This window comes from Mandrillus leucophaeus, unplaced genomic scaffold (assembly GCF_000951045.1).
Source record: "Mandrillus leucophaeus isolate KB7577 unplaced genomic scaffold, Mleu.le_1.0 Scaffold123, whole genome shotgun sequence".
Classification (NCBI taxonomy): Eukaryota; Metazoa; Chordata; class Mammalia; order Primates; family Cercopithecidae; genus Mandrillus; species Mandrillus leucophaeus.
The window spans coordinates 309339-323900 of record NW_012100654.1 but is presented as its reverse complement, the minus strand read 5'-3'; the positions used below and the strand labels follow the sequence as shown (position 1 = coordinate 323900).

The window sequence follows — 14562 nt, the reverse complement described above, 5'->3', positions numbered from 1 at the left end:
TAAAATGATGATTTTATATTTCTGCAATGTCTTCTATACTTATTAGTTGGCATTCTATTTGTTTTATTTCCTGTTTATTTTGTTCGTACTGATATGATTCAGATATTTTAACAGCATATTTTAAAATATAACATTGAGGTATAATGTATAGACAATAAAATTCCACCCTGAGTGCTCAGGTTGGTTACTTTGCTGAGTGTAACATGTCAAAACCATGTAATAACCACCTTAGTCAAGATACAGAGCATGTTCCGCTTCCCAAAGGGTTCTCTTATGCCCCTTTGCAAAGGCTTTTTTAAAACTTTTTTTGTGTGTGTGAATTACAGATTTACAGGAAGTTGTAAGGATAGTAGCGAGAGGGCCCATGTATCCTTCATCATATTTCCCTCAGAGGTTATATCTTGTGTAAATATCATACAATATCAAAACCACAAATTTGACATTGGTACAATGTATATGTGTAGTTCTGTGTCAATTTATTACTTGTAAATTCCTGGAACCAGGACTTTGTGCTCCCCACTAGGCCTCTCTTTGATGCCACCCTGGCTGGGATGGGGAAGGGCACCTGCTTACTGCTCCCCAAGTGATCTCCACCAACAGGGAAGGCCTCACCACACTTGGGTGGTAGTCAGAGATCCACCCACCTCGCTCTTCTCTGACACCCTGGCAGGGAAGGTGGGTTGAGGCATCTTGTTTTGTGAAGGTGGAAGTCCAGGGTCTCCAGTTGGCCTTTGCTGGTGGGGGTGGCAGTGCAGCTATTTCTGTGGTGTTAGGCTGGAGCAGTGTAGTTATTATCTAAATGTTTTGCTGTCTAAAAGTTGCTTGTCTTGCTAAGCTGCTGCTTTCCTGGTCCTTTGGCTAGAAAGAGCTGGCTTTTCTAGGGGGGCTTTCCTGGTTTATTCCTATTGGCATCTCCTCCAGCACCCAGTCTGAGATAATGAGACAAGAAGAAAACTCAGGGAACTCACTGCCGTGTCGTTCTGGGTCCCGAGGCCCCTAGCCACACTGCCTTCTTTTATCCACTTTTCAGAACCTTTTTATATCTGCTTTGTGTATGTAATGTCCAGGGTTTTTAGCTGTATTTGCAGAGGCAATAAGAAGAAGTGAATCTACTCTTGCAGTGTCTTATTTTTTGACTTAAATGTTAAAGATTTGGTTCACATTATCATCACATTTTCCTCCATAAGACAGTAATACCAGTTTATGTTCCTACCAGCAGTGTCTGAGAGTGCCTGTGGCCAGCACTGAGTGCTAGCGTCCTTTTCCATCTTGTTGATCTGACAGGCAGAAATGTGTGTCAGTGGTATTAATTTTTGTTTCTTTGGTTTCAAGTAGAGATTGAATATTTTTCATATATTTATGGGCCTGATTTTTCCCTCTCTTGTGAATTACCTCTTCATGTCCTGAGAGAGAGAGAATTTAAAATAGAAAGTGAGGAGTAATATGTTGCTGTATCAGTTAAGGCCCAACCAGGAGAAACTATAGCAATTATTGGAGCAGAGAATTTCATATCAAGTCAGTAACTAGGTACAAGGTTGTTAACTAGGTTATTGAAAGGGTAAAAAGGGAACGTTAAAGTATTATGGAGGTAGCAACCACAAGAAGCAGCTACCACCAGCTGTAGGGCTGAAGAATCAAAGGGAAGATGTTGCAGTTACTAAAACTCTAGAGGTTAAGGAAAGTCCTCATGTAACTCAGAGCTTCGTAGAGGGGCACCTCTTGGCTGGGGCTTTTGTTTTCAAGGGTGGGATATGATGAAGTTGCTTCTGCGGATTTTAGAAAAACTGCAGGCTGGAATCAGCGGCTGCTCCAGGGCAGAACTGATCCGGTAAAGGAGCCCTGCTGGGGTGGTGTTCCTCAGAACAAGAAGGGAGAGGAAGCAGACAGGGCACAGGTGCAGATTTCCTGTGGCTTTCCTGAGACTCTCATGGAGCCACATGGCCAAGCGGGAGTGGGATTTGCTGAGTGCCAGCCAGGCCCCGCAGTGTGGAAGACCAGTGTGGAAGGTGAGCTGGGATCTGAAGTGCAAGAACATGATGATCAGCTCAGCTACCATTCCCTTAGGAGGTGTTGCCTTGGGGTGAATGTGGAGTGGGAAACATGAATTGGCTATGCCTCTGGTTGTCTTGGGTCTTTAATAGTTTCTCCTTTAATAGTTTGAACATCTTGCTACAGTGCATTTTAGTGTGAACATTGTTTTTGGTACAACATGGCTCCTAAATTATATTTTGCATATGGATGCTATCCCGGGTACTCTATGTCACTGCCTTTGTAGTATCATACAGAATTGGATATGAAGTTGTATACATGTACTTCACAGGGGAGACAGGGTTTTTCAAGAGTAGTTCTGTTTATGTCTGATGCTCTCTTTACTTTAGATCCTAATCCGCCTCACATTCTCTCAGCTTAGTAAAGTGAGGCTTCAGTTAATATTCCAATCAAGCTGAAGACCACCATCCGTGACCGCTTCTGCACACATCCCTCTTCTGACTTCCCTGTTTGTTTGTCCTGTTTGAATTGATTCTGAATTCCTAAGGATTGGGATCATATTTATCTTATGTATAGGACCTTGAGGGCACTTAGTAGTTGCTCAACAAATATTTGTCAAACATTGATAGCAACAACAGCAATCATATTTACTTTACATATAATCACTTAATTCTCATATCAACTCTGAGTAGTTGTTACCATATTCAATTCTGAGGTGAATTTTTTTCTTATTGTAACATCTTTGAATTAGGGATACATTTTATAACCAGTGACATAACATCATTTTTTTTCTTAGTGGTAATGGAATAATGGTTCATGTTATAATTGATGGTGTCTTAGATTCAATTAAATATGGTGTTATTCCCACTTTATAGGGAACTGGGACACAAAGAGACAAAGTGACTTGCCCCAGGCCATACTGCTAGAGAGCGCCAGAGCTGGGGTGAAGGCCTGGCCTCTAGTTTGAGGGTCTTCCTCTTTACTGTTGCCTCCCTGCCTCTCTATACCTTTCAGCCAGCCCACCTGTCTCAGTCTCTTCCACCTTCTGTGTCTAGCTCAGACTTCACCTGCCATACCAGCCATTCTCGTCCCATGCTACTCTGCCAGTCAGCTGTCATTTCTTCTCCCCTCCCTTGAAACCCATAGCATTTCTTTTTGATACTTATTTTACCTGGTTTTCTATGTTTTTATTTAATGGATTTGTCTTTTCCAAGTTATTCAGACTTCAAATCAGCTTGTAAGGTAGAAATCATACAGGTCAAAACTACCCAGGCGTACATTTCAGGAAGACTGGTTAGGTTTGGGTTTGCAGTTCAGTACACTCAGTTTTTTCTTCTACATTAGGCAAATCACTATTTCAGCATCAGATCAGCCCCAGATCATTAGTTACCAAATCAATAGCTATTTCAGCACCAAATCAGAACCACATGAAGTAGTCGCTTGTGTTTTGGAGCCATGTTACAGGAAAAATCCTAATCTTCAACATTGGATGAGCTTGTTAAGTGTAACAGGATACCCTCTAGGAGACACACAGAAATGAGGCAGACTGCAGGAGGCACCTCTTCTGCTTAGAAAGCGCTGCCACACTGCATACTTCCCACTCTGGGGCTCAGCCTGCATGGGCATAGGTGGCAGCAGGCACGATGAGCTCTTTTCCAAGGCATTTGCTCATTGAGAGGAATGGCAATTGTTCTCCATTTTCAAAACTTAAAGAAAACTGGTTTTATTTTAACAGCTGTATTAAGATATAATTCACTTACCATATAATTATCCCATTCAAAGTATCTAACTCAGTTATTTTAAGTGTATTCATAGAGTTGTACAACCATCACCACAATCAATTTTAGAACAGTTTTGTCACTCCCAAAAGAAACTCTCTACCGATTAGCAGTAACTCCCTATTTTCCACAACCCTTAGTCCCAGGCAACATCTAATCAACTTTGTCTCTATGGATTTTTGCGTGTACTGAACATGCCATATAAATGGAATCAGAATATGTGGTCTTTGTGACTAGCTTCTCTTGTAGCATAATGTGTTCAAGATTCATCTACGCTGTAGCATGTATTAGTACTTCATTTCCTTCTATTGCCAATATTCCATTGTATGGCTGTATCACATTTTATATATCTGTTAACCATTTGATGGATATTTGGGCTGTTTCCACTTTTTTAGCTACTATGAATAGTGCTGCCGTAAACATTTGTCTACAAGTTTTTCTGTGGACATGTTTTTATTTCTGTTGGTTATATACTTTGTAGTGGAATGGTTGGATCAAATAGTAACTGTCTGTTTAACTTTCTGAGGAATGTTTGGACTGTTTTCCAAAGTGACTGCCTGCACCACTTTACATTCGCACTAGTCCACCTGTGTCTGAGCAGATGGTGGCTTCCCCACAGTTCTCTGGCCTTTTCCCTCATGGTCACAAGGCATCCAGTCCTCACATCAGCACCTCAAGCAGGAAAGACACTTCTCCAGCCACTTCTGCACATGTCTCATTGGCTGGAGCTGAGACCTGTGACCATCTCAGACCCGCCACCGTAAAGGAGAGTAGGATTACCATGGTTGCACTAGATTGGGCACAACTTCCCCTGAGGCTGCCAGAAGAGCCTACCTTTCCTGAGATCAGAGGCATGAAGTAAATGCCTACAAAACTACGGCTTCACTGGCATGAAGGAAGGTAGCAGCTTTAGAGGGGAGCGGCTGCAAGGAGGCCAGTAAACAGTGTGTACCCCAGGATCTTTACAGTCAAGACAGTGGAAGAGGCCAAGACAGACATACATGCATGAGACCTCTGTAGGTCTCAGACAGCAGGGCCATTTCTAGCACAAGAGCTAGAAGCAGTAACACTCTGATTTGGCCTGAGGCAGTGGTAGCATTGAAGTGACAATATTCATTCTTGCCTGGTTTCATGAAGTAGAACTAGATCCCTGAAGTTTTTTCTTTAAGGGATTTTCCCCTGGAAGTGCATCCTCTAGGAGAACACTTAGTTGCAATCTGCTTGTTAGAAGACAGAGATGCATCTGCTAGCCTCCTGCCTTGTGTGTGGTTTTGGAGTCCAGTTAAGCAGCTGGTCATCAGCCGAGGGATCAGGACTGGAGCAAGGACTGCCTTGAGTCTGTAGAAAGATGCTGATCTGGAGAAGATGCTGCTGGCAGACCTGCTTTCAGAGCCAGATGTCAGTATCCTGTGCCCATGCTGTGAGGCCTGCGTTCTCCCAGTACCCAACTCATTTCATCCATCTGCCTTTCATTCTTGCTCTTCCCTCCTTCTTTACCCTTGTCTCTCTCAACTTCATTTTCCCACTCTCTTTTTTAGCCTCTTGGAGCTGAGATCCAGAGGCCCAAAGTCTTTTTCTTTTCTTGCAGCAAACAGTATTATAGGAAGCCCTTGTCTTTGCCAGCAGTGAAGGGGAAAAGCCTCTGCTTGGAGGGTGGAGATTAGGGGAGGGTCTGGGAGTGTCACAGGAGAAATGAGAAACAGATGTAAGATCTGTGGCTGAGCCCAGTCAGAGGAGTTGGCGGGTGGGGAGAGGGAAAAGGAGGCTGGAATTTGGTGGTGGTAGTCATTCGTGTGTTTAATACTTTTGTGGCTTTACTGGTGTTCGTGAAGCAAACGGCTCCCAGCAAGGCAGTGAACAACAAGCCGATGATTAATTGCCCTTTTTAAATTGTAATTATGTCACTCACCAGAACCCGTGAACATTAATTCTCGATTTACAGAGTGAGTAATTGAATAATGAAGGGGCTGCCTGTTTGTTGTGCTGTGTTCTTACTCTTGCATTTCTACAGTGCCAGGCCCTTCTGTCTCTCCTAGTCTTTGGATGTTGCCCACTTCCCTGTTGGTTTTAGTGCCTGTTCTGGCCTCTGACTGTAAGCTGTCTAACATGACATTTCATTGACGGTGAGTAAGGCCCAGACCGATGTCATATGCTCTAGAGAAAGGGAGGCCAGCCGTTTCTGATTCCAATCCGATGCTGCCTTTCATTAAATTTCTTCAACGAAAGCCTGCTCTGCCTAACTCAAGCAAAATAATGTGAATTTGCTACAAGGATGCAGGGAAGCTCACAGAAGCAAAGGGAAAGTTGAAGAAGCAGGTCTTAGAAGAAGAGAGCTAGACCCAGGGTCCAGGGTAGGGGCACCAGTAGGCAGGTCCTCCCTGCAGGCACCACTCTAGAATGAATCAGCTCCAGCGTTTCCAGTCTGCCATTTCACGCTTGATTGCTTCAAATTCCTGAGCAAGTCACACCCTTGGCAGTGGAGGGTGGAGCACTTTGACTGTCTTGCCAGGAATCAGGAATGCACATATTGTGGGAGGGAACAGTCATTCTTCCCTCCACCCCCAAAACACACATAATCAACAGGCTCTTACCAGAAGGGGAAATGGATGCTGGGCAGGCAGATGATTTTTGTATATGGTGTAAGGTAGGGGTTCAGTATCAATCTTCTGCATGTGGCTGGTCAGTTAGTCCAGTACCATTTATTGAATAGGGAGTCATTTCCCCATTGATTATTAACTATAGTCACCATTCTATACGTTAGATATCCAGAACTAAATTCATCTTATGTGTGAAAGTTTGTACTCTTTGACCTACCTCTCCCCTACCCCATAACCTTTGGCAACCACCCTTTTGTTTCTCTAAGTTCTACATGTAAGTGAGATCATGTAGTATTTGTCTTTCTGAAATATGCTTAGTTCACCTAGCATAATGTCATGTGATCATCTCAATAGCTGCAGAAAGCATTTGACAAAATTCAACATCCTTTCATGATAAAAATTGTCAGCTTTCAGTATAGAAGAAATGTTCCTTAGTATACAAAGGCTACATATGACAAGCCCATAGCTAATGTTATACCGAATGGTGAAAGACTGAAAGCTTTTTCTGTAAGATCAGAAACAAGGGTGCCCACTCTTGCCACTTCTATTCAATATAGGACTGAAAGTTCTAGCCAGAGCAGTTAGGCAAGAAAATGAAATAGAAAGCATCCAAATCAGAAAAGAAGAAGTTAATTGTCTCTGTTTGCAAATGAAGTGGTCTTATATATAGAAGTTCCTAAAAACTTCACAAAAAAACTGTTAGAAGTGTAAAGTTGCAGGAAACAATATCAACATGGAAATCTCAATTGCATTTCTATATACTAATAATGACCTATCTGAAAAAGAAATTAAGAAAACAATCCCATTTGCATAGCATCAACTTTAGGTTTTGAGATGTTTTTCCATTAGTGAGGCTACTTGGTTTGGAGCCTCAGAGGCCTTTTTGATCAGCAGCTGTGATCTGTAAGGTAGAGGACTGCATGAGAGGTGCAGCAGCTTGGGGCCATGATCAGGCATGCAGGCCTGCCATTTTATGTGGTGGCAGGGGGGCCTGGTACACACTGGGATTAAATTCATGAGATTGTCCTTGTTAAGGAACTTGGATCAGAAAGAGATAAGTAATTCAATACTTTTTGGGGAGGGTAAGAGGGCACTCTTAATGTGAATAGGGGAGAATCTGTTTGAACCTTTTTTTGTATCCCCGCTGCACTCATTTTTCTGTTGACCTGTCCTGGGAGACACTATGCCTTGTACATGGAGAACTCTTGACAGCTGCCTGCAGGTAGCTTTCTGTGATAGTTAGTGGATATGCTTGCCACAAATAGGATGGGCAGGAATCTATTTCACACCCCCTACTGCCTCTTGGTTTTCTGTTCCCCAGTGGTGCCCATCTTTATTCTCCATAAGAAACCCAGGCTTCTATCAACATCTTGAACAACAAAAGTTCTCTCTGACCATAGTTCCACTGCTTTGCTCTTCCTGCTCTCTTTCCTATTGAACTTTCTCTTTCCTTTCAATGCATTCTGAAAACTTCCCCGTTCTCTCAGCCCAGCAGCCTCTTCCTCTTTCCTTTGTCTTCCTAACCAGGGCAGACCCCCTTGTCAGCCATTGTGGATTTCACTCTCCTCCCGCTAGCACTCATTATACATAATATCTGCCCCCACTGCCTTGCTGCTGCTTTCTGCCCCCAAACTGTGGAATGTGGCTGGAGAAAGCTTTGGTGCTAATTTGCAGACTACCTGTTGTACTCCACACAGAACTGCCCAGCCTCAGCGCTGCTCAGCAGCAGCACCGTCCCACCCTCACTCATGCCCCATATAATTTTCCCACAGAAACTTTTCACACGTTTCCCTGTTCAGGCATCCCCCAGTGTCAGCGGATACCACTGCCTCTCAGTTCGTGGAAGAAAAAAGGGGCCAAATAATCTGACCCCTCCTCCTCCAGTTTCACCCTTTCACATTAGTGTCTGTCTCTTCACTCACTATTTTCCTTTCGTACTTGTGATCCTCACTGGATTTTGAGAGGTTTTTCTTGGACCTTTATATATCAATTGTCATTCCTTTTGCTTGTATTTTTCATTTTCCCCTCTCTATTGATTCCTTTTCCTTAGCTTATATATTTTCCCAGGATTCTCAAAGTACTTTATGTATTTATTTTTTTTCCTGCTTCCAGTGGTTTAGAAGCTATGTATTCTTCTATTCTCCTTGTGATTATACTTATATATTTACAAAAGTGTTTAATTCCCATGTTTCCTTCACCCAGTTTTTCTCCAGTAATGTCATCTTGCACAACTTGCACAGCCATAGTACAGCGTTTCTCAGCCTCAGCTCTGTTGACATTTTGGGTTGGATGCTTCTTTGTTGTGTGGCTGGCGGGTGGTGACTGTCCTTTGCATTATAGAAAGTTTAGCAGAATCCCTGGCCTCTACTCACTAGAAACCAATAACACTCTTCTAGGTGTGCCAACCAAAACAATCTCCAGATGTTTCCAAATCTCCTGTAGGCAGCAAAATCACCCTGATAGGGGGTGGGGGCGGGGGAGAAAAATCACCCTAGTTGGAAACTACTCCGTGTTAGTTTTCTATTACTGCTGTAACAGATTACCAGTTGGTGGCTTAAAACACGTGAACATTTTATCTTCTAGCTCTCAGAAGTCTGACAGTCACTCTAGCTCCCATAGGCAAGGGAGGGCGTAACACAATGGTGTGAATAAAAGAAGGGGATCTTTGGGAGCTGCTTGTCACTAATGCTGTACATTTCCCTCTAAGCTATGCTTTAGCTACAGCTCATAGTTTTTTTTTTGTTTGTTTGTTTGTTTCTTTGTAAAATTTACATAATATAAAAAAACCATCTTAAACATTTTAAAGTATACAATTAACTAGCGTTAAGTACACTCACCATGTTTTACAGCCATATCACTATGCATTTCCAGATTTTTTTCATGATCCTAAACTCTGTATCCATTAAATAATAACTGTCCCCAATTAAATAATAAATGTCCCCATTTTTCCTCCCCCCATCCCCTGGTAACTTCTACTTTCTGTTTCTTTTCTTTTCTTTTCTTTTTTTTTTTGAGACGGAGTTTTGCTCTTGTTGCCTGGGCTGGAGTGCAGTGGCACGATCTTGGCTCACTGCAACCTCCACCTCCCGGGTTCAAGCAATTCTCCTGCCTCAGCCTCCCAAGTAGCTGGAATTACAGGTGTATGCCACCATGCCCAGCTAAGTTGCTGTATTTTTAGTAGAGATGGGGTTTCACCATGTTGGCCAGGCTGGTCTCCAACTCCTGACTGCAGGTGATCCACCTGCCTTGGCCTCCCAAAGTGCTGGGATTATAGGCGTGAGCCACCATGCCAGCATCTACTTTCTGTTTCTATCAGTTTGCATATTCTAGTTACTTCATATAAGTAGAATTATATAGTATTTGTCCATCTTTGGCTTATTTCACTAAGTATAACATTTTCGGGGTTCATCCATGTTATAACATATCAGAATTCCCTTCCTTTTGAAGGCTGAGTAAGATTCCATTGTGTATATATACTAGTTTGTTTATCCATTCATCCGTTGATGGACACTTGGGTTGCTTCTACCTTTTGGCTGTTGTGAATGATGCTGCTGTGAACAAATATCTGTTCAAGTTCCTGCTTTCAGTTGAATATATACATAGAAATCCATTATATGGTAGTTCTATATTAAACCTTTTGAGGAAACACCAAACTGTTTTCCGTAGCACTGCACCATTTTATATTTCCACCTGCCATGCACAGGGGTGCCAGTTTCTCCATGCAGCCTACAGACTTTTGATGTTTTATTATTTTATTTTCATTCAGTTCACTATTAAAATACTTCTTTTACATTTTTCTTTGAGAAATGAGACCTCCTCTTTGACCCATGGTTTGTTTAGAACTGTATTGTTTAATGTTCCAGTTTCTGGAGAGCTCCCTGTTATTTTTCTTCTGATTTTTAATTTAATACTTTGTGATCAGATAACATATTTTAACAATTCCAATTAATTTGAATTTTTAATGTTCATTTTTATGAGCTAGGAGATGGTCTGTCTTGGTGAATGCTTCATGTATGTTTGAAACTAATGTTTATTGTTATGTGAAGTGTTCTGTAAATGTCAGATTCAAATTTTTATGGTGGTTGTTCAGTTCTTCTGTATTCTTGTTAATTTTCTGTCTAGTGGTTGCCTCAATTTCTGAGAGTTGTGTCGAAGTCCTCAACTATAATTGTAGATTTGCCTACTTCTCTCTTCAGTTGTATTACATTTGTTCTGTGGGATATTTTGGAGCTCTGTTGTTTGGTGCATACACATTAAGATTGTTATGTCTTGGCAAGGAATTGATCCTTTTATCATTATGTAAAGTTTCACTTTTTCGCTGGTAATGTTCTTGGCTTTAAAATCTTCTTTGTCTGGTATTAATATGGTCCATCTAGCTTTCTTTTCATTAGTATTCACATAGTATATCTTTTTCATACTTTATTCTACCTACATAAATTTGCTTGCTAGCATATAATTGGGTCTTTTTAAAAAAATCCATTATAACAGTCTCTTAATTGGTATGTTTACACCATTTATATTTGATGTTATTAATGATATGTTAGGATTCAAGTTTGCCATTTTACTTTTTGTTTTCTGTATGCTTCTAATGTTTTTTATTCCTTTGTTTCTCCTTTCCAGTCTTCCTGTGGGTTACTTGAACATTTTGTAGTATTTTGTTTTAATTAATCAGAAGCGTTTTGAAATATTCTCTTTGCTTTGCTTTTTAGTGAGTACTGTATGGATCGTGATATACCTACCTATCTCAGTCTACTGTATCAACATTTTACCACTCCAAGTGGAATATAGAAATCTTACCACCAATTACATCCCTTTACCCTCTCCCAATAATGATGTGGGGTTGTCTTAAATATTACCTGTGTATATATTGAGAACCACATCTGACAGTGACACAATTTTTTGCTTTCAAATGTCAAACATAATTTTTAAAACTCAAGAGAAGCATTGCTTGTTGTATTTACACTTTCCATTGTTCTTTCTTCATTCCAAACATGTTCTAAGTTTGTTCATTCATTTGTCCCTCCCTCCTTCCTTTCTTCCTTTTTAAAAATTATTTCGTTTCTATCTGAAGAACTTGTTTTAACAATTAGAGCAGGTCTCCTGGGAACAGATAGATGCCTTTCATTTTCCTTCACTAAGTCTTTACTTTTCTTTCTGATCCCTGAAAGATATTTTTACCAGATAGAGACTGTTGGGTTAACAATTGCTTTCCTTCAGATTGTGAAAAATATTCTGCCACTTTCTTCTGGCCTCCATGGTTTCTGTTGAGAAATTCACTGTCATTTGCATAATTCTCCCATAGGTAACGTGTCATTCATCTCTTGTACTTTCAAGGTATTTTCTTTGTCTATATTCTTCAAAAATTTGATTATGATTTATTTGTCTGGGAGTAGATTTCTTTGGGTTTATTCTATCTGGGGTTTGCTCAGCTTCTTGACGCTACATGTTTTTTTTTCATGAACTTTGAGAAATTTTCAATCATGATTTCTGCAAGTATTTTTTCTGTATCTTACTTTTCTCCTTTCCTTAAGGACTGTAATGGTTCTTTGCATTTTGTGTTTTCCCCCCATATTTTTGTTTCAAACTATGATTTTTAAAAGTATAATTTATAGATATATGTATATACATACATATATGTTTATATATATTTACATTTATTTGTATAAGTTTACACTATCCATTAAGTAATTCCATTTTTATATCTATTTCTTATTTTTTAAATTGGGTTCATTTCCTATTTTGCTGGAGTGTTTTCTCCAGTAATCCTTTCAGAAAAAGTTTGAATCTTGTAAACTTTATTTTTTCACATCTAAAAATGTCTTTCATTTTCCAGCTGGTATATAAAACTTCTAGGACTTCTACGGCAAAATAATTTTAACTTGGTACTTTGAAAATATTCTCCTACTGTCTTCTGGTATCTGGTATTGCCAGCTCTTTCCCCTTTCTGCTGTTGTTGGACTTCTTACAATAGTATCGTATTAGTTGTGTTCGCCTCTGATGTCCCTGCTACAGTGTCTTGAAATGAGGGACAGTGTCTACTAAACTTTGTAGATGCAGTCCCTAGGACAATGCTCAGTAAACTATATCAGCAAACATTTGTTACCTTGGATTGAAATGTGAGAAACTGAGCTGTATCTGGAGAGCCACGTCAATGGATAGATTTGGTCCTCTGGTCTTGCATATTGTTGATACAATTTTTTTTTGAGTGAAAATATTCTCCTAGCCATTTTTAGCTACAAAGAGGTATGCCTTTCCTGAGGAGCTGCAGGTTGCAGTGTTGTGAGAATGGGGAGTGTAGTTCATTCTGAGAGTGTGTCTGGCCTTGTTGCTGGGGCTGGCCATCACAGCAGATAGCTGCCCATGTTTCCTGCCCACTAGGAGCTCATTCTCTGGTAGAGACATGCAGACAGGTTCCTGAAGCATAGAAGGACCTCAGTGTGAATCCCAGTTCTGTCATTTGTAAGGTGTTTTCCCTGAAACAGGGTATTTATTCTGTTTTTACCTCAGCTTTCTCTTGCATGAAATGAGTTTAGTAATTTCCATCATGCTGGTATGGAAGGCATTAAATAAGAAGGCATATATAAAGCACTTGGCATGTAATTGGCATTCAGTGAATTTTAGTTCTTTTTCCTTTTTTCTTTTGAACTCATTTGTTAGGAAGCTGGAGAGTTTTTCTTTCTGGCTGAGTTGAGAATTGGGCATAGCAAATGTGTTCATCTTCTCAGAATGTTTTCCAGGGTAATGTAACCTAGAAGCAGAAGATTCTGGTTAATTCTTGAAGATCCAACTCAAACCTAGAATTCTAGGATTTTAAGATTTTACGTTTGGTTTAGCTTTTTGGAAAGGAGAGTTCTTTTTCAGTCTCTAGGTTTTCTGGGTTGGTGTCATCTTACCATATTGGCAAGGTAACTCGTATCCCTTGAAGGTTAAATAATGACACTCAGCATTACCTGGTGAGTAGAAAAACCAGTCCAGGGTTTTTTCATTAGGCCCTGCCACTTCTCTCCTGACTTCTCTCCTTACTTCAGGCCCCTCTTCTCCATCACCCAGAGAGAACATTCTCAAGGGAAGCCAGGATGGTTTACTTACCCTTCTGCTGGGCTTCTCCATTTATGTTAGAGGAGCCTTCTTGCTTTGGGCAAGGAGAACGGGTATGTGTTGGAGGTAAGAGCTCACTCAGGTGATGGCTCACAGTTGGTTTCAGTGGTGGGGTTTGCAGGAAGGGTGGTGACTTCATCTCTTCCCTGATTTTTGTTACAGGAGGCACTCTTACTGGCTAGTGAAATGCATATTCTTGGCCGGGTGTGGTGGCTCATGCCTGTAATCCCAGCACTTTGAAGGCTGAGGAGGGAGGGTTGCCTGAGTCCAGGAGTTCAGGACAAGCCTGGGCACCATAGTGAGACCCCGTCTCTACAAAAATATAAAAATAAAATTAGCCGGGCATGGTGGTGTACACCTGTGGCCCCATCTACTCAGGAGGCCGAGGTGGGAAGATTGCTTGAGAATAACGGTTCAAGGCTTCAGTGAGCTGAGATCATGCCACTGCACTCCAGCCTGAGCAACAGAGTGAGAGACCCTGTCAATCAATCAACCACTAATTCAAATCAGTGAAATCAGTTAATCAAATGAAGGTTCCTTTCCCCCCAGGATTGCCTGCTCACCTCTCCTCCACTCTCACTCCTTTGGAGTAGTTTCCAGTCAAGTGTTTTGTCATCTTCTTGGGGAACATCTGTTCTTATAACTTAGGTAATTTTTCCAAGAGAAGGATTTAAATCTCTGAGAATCGTCATCCTCGTCCGCACCATGGAGTATTGGTGTACAGTGGCTCCCAAGGCTGTATAGCTGGCCCAGATATGCCCCAGGGAAGGCCTCTGCCAGCATTGTGCTCCTAGGGTTAGGACTGTGTGTGATTTGAACAATGGAAATGTCAGAGTCCTTCTGTTAGTGCGCTATGGAGATGGCGCCCTGGAGAGGGTTTCTGTGTGGAGATGGACTCCACCGCACATGTACTTGGAAGGGTTTTTATTTAGGCCCACTCGAAGCCTCTGTGGCTGAACTTGAGCTTCCTTGCCCTCCACTCTATCTCCGTAGTCCTCACAGTGGTCCTGAGAAGTCAGGGTAGGATCAGGGAATCCTTGGGTGCAGGGCCAGGATGCCTTTAGGTAGAACTCTGCCAGGGAAGCTTTAGGAAAGCTGGC

General features: G+C 41.3%; 1 protein-coding gene and 1 pseudogene across 3 annotated transcripts in view; one reads left to right on the top strand and one right to left on the bottom strand.

The window, feature by feature from the left end:
- The window catches only part of LOC105533217, a 15794-nt pseudogene extending 7680 nt beyond the window's left edge, over positions 1–8114 (bottom strand).
- CHCHD6 (coiled-coil-helix-coiled-coil-helix domain containing 6) overlaps positions 1–14562 on the top strand; it is a 245131-nt gene that overhangs the window by 75445 nt on the left and 155124 nt on the right. The window lies entirely within an intron of this gene.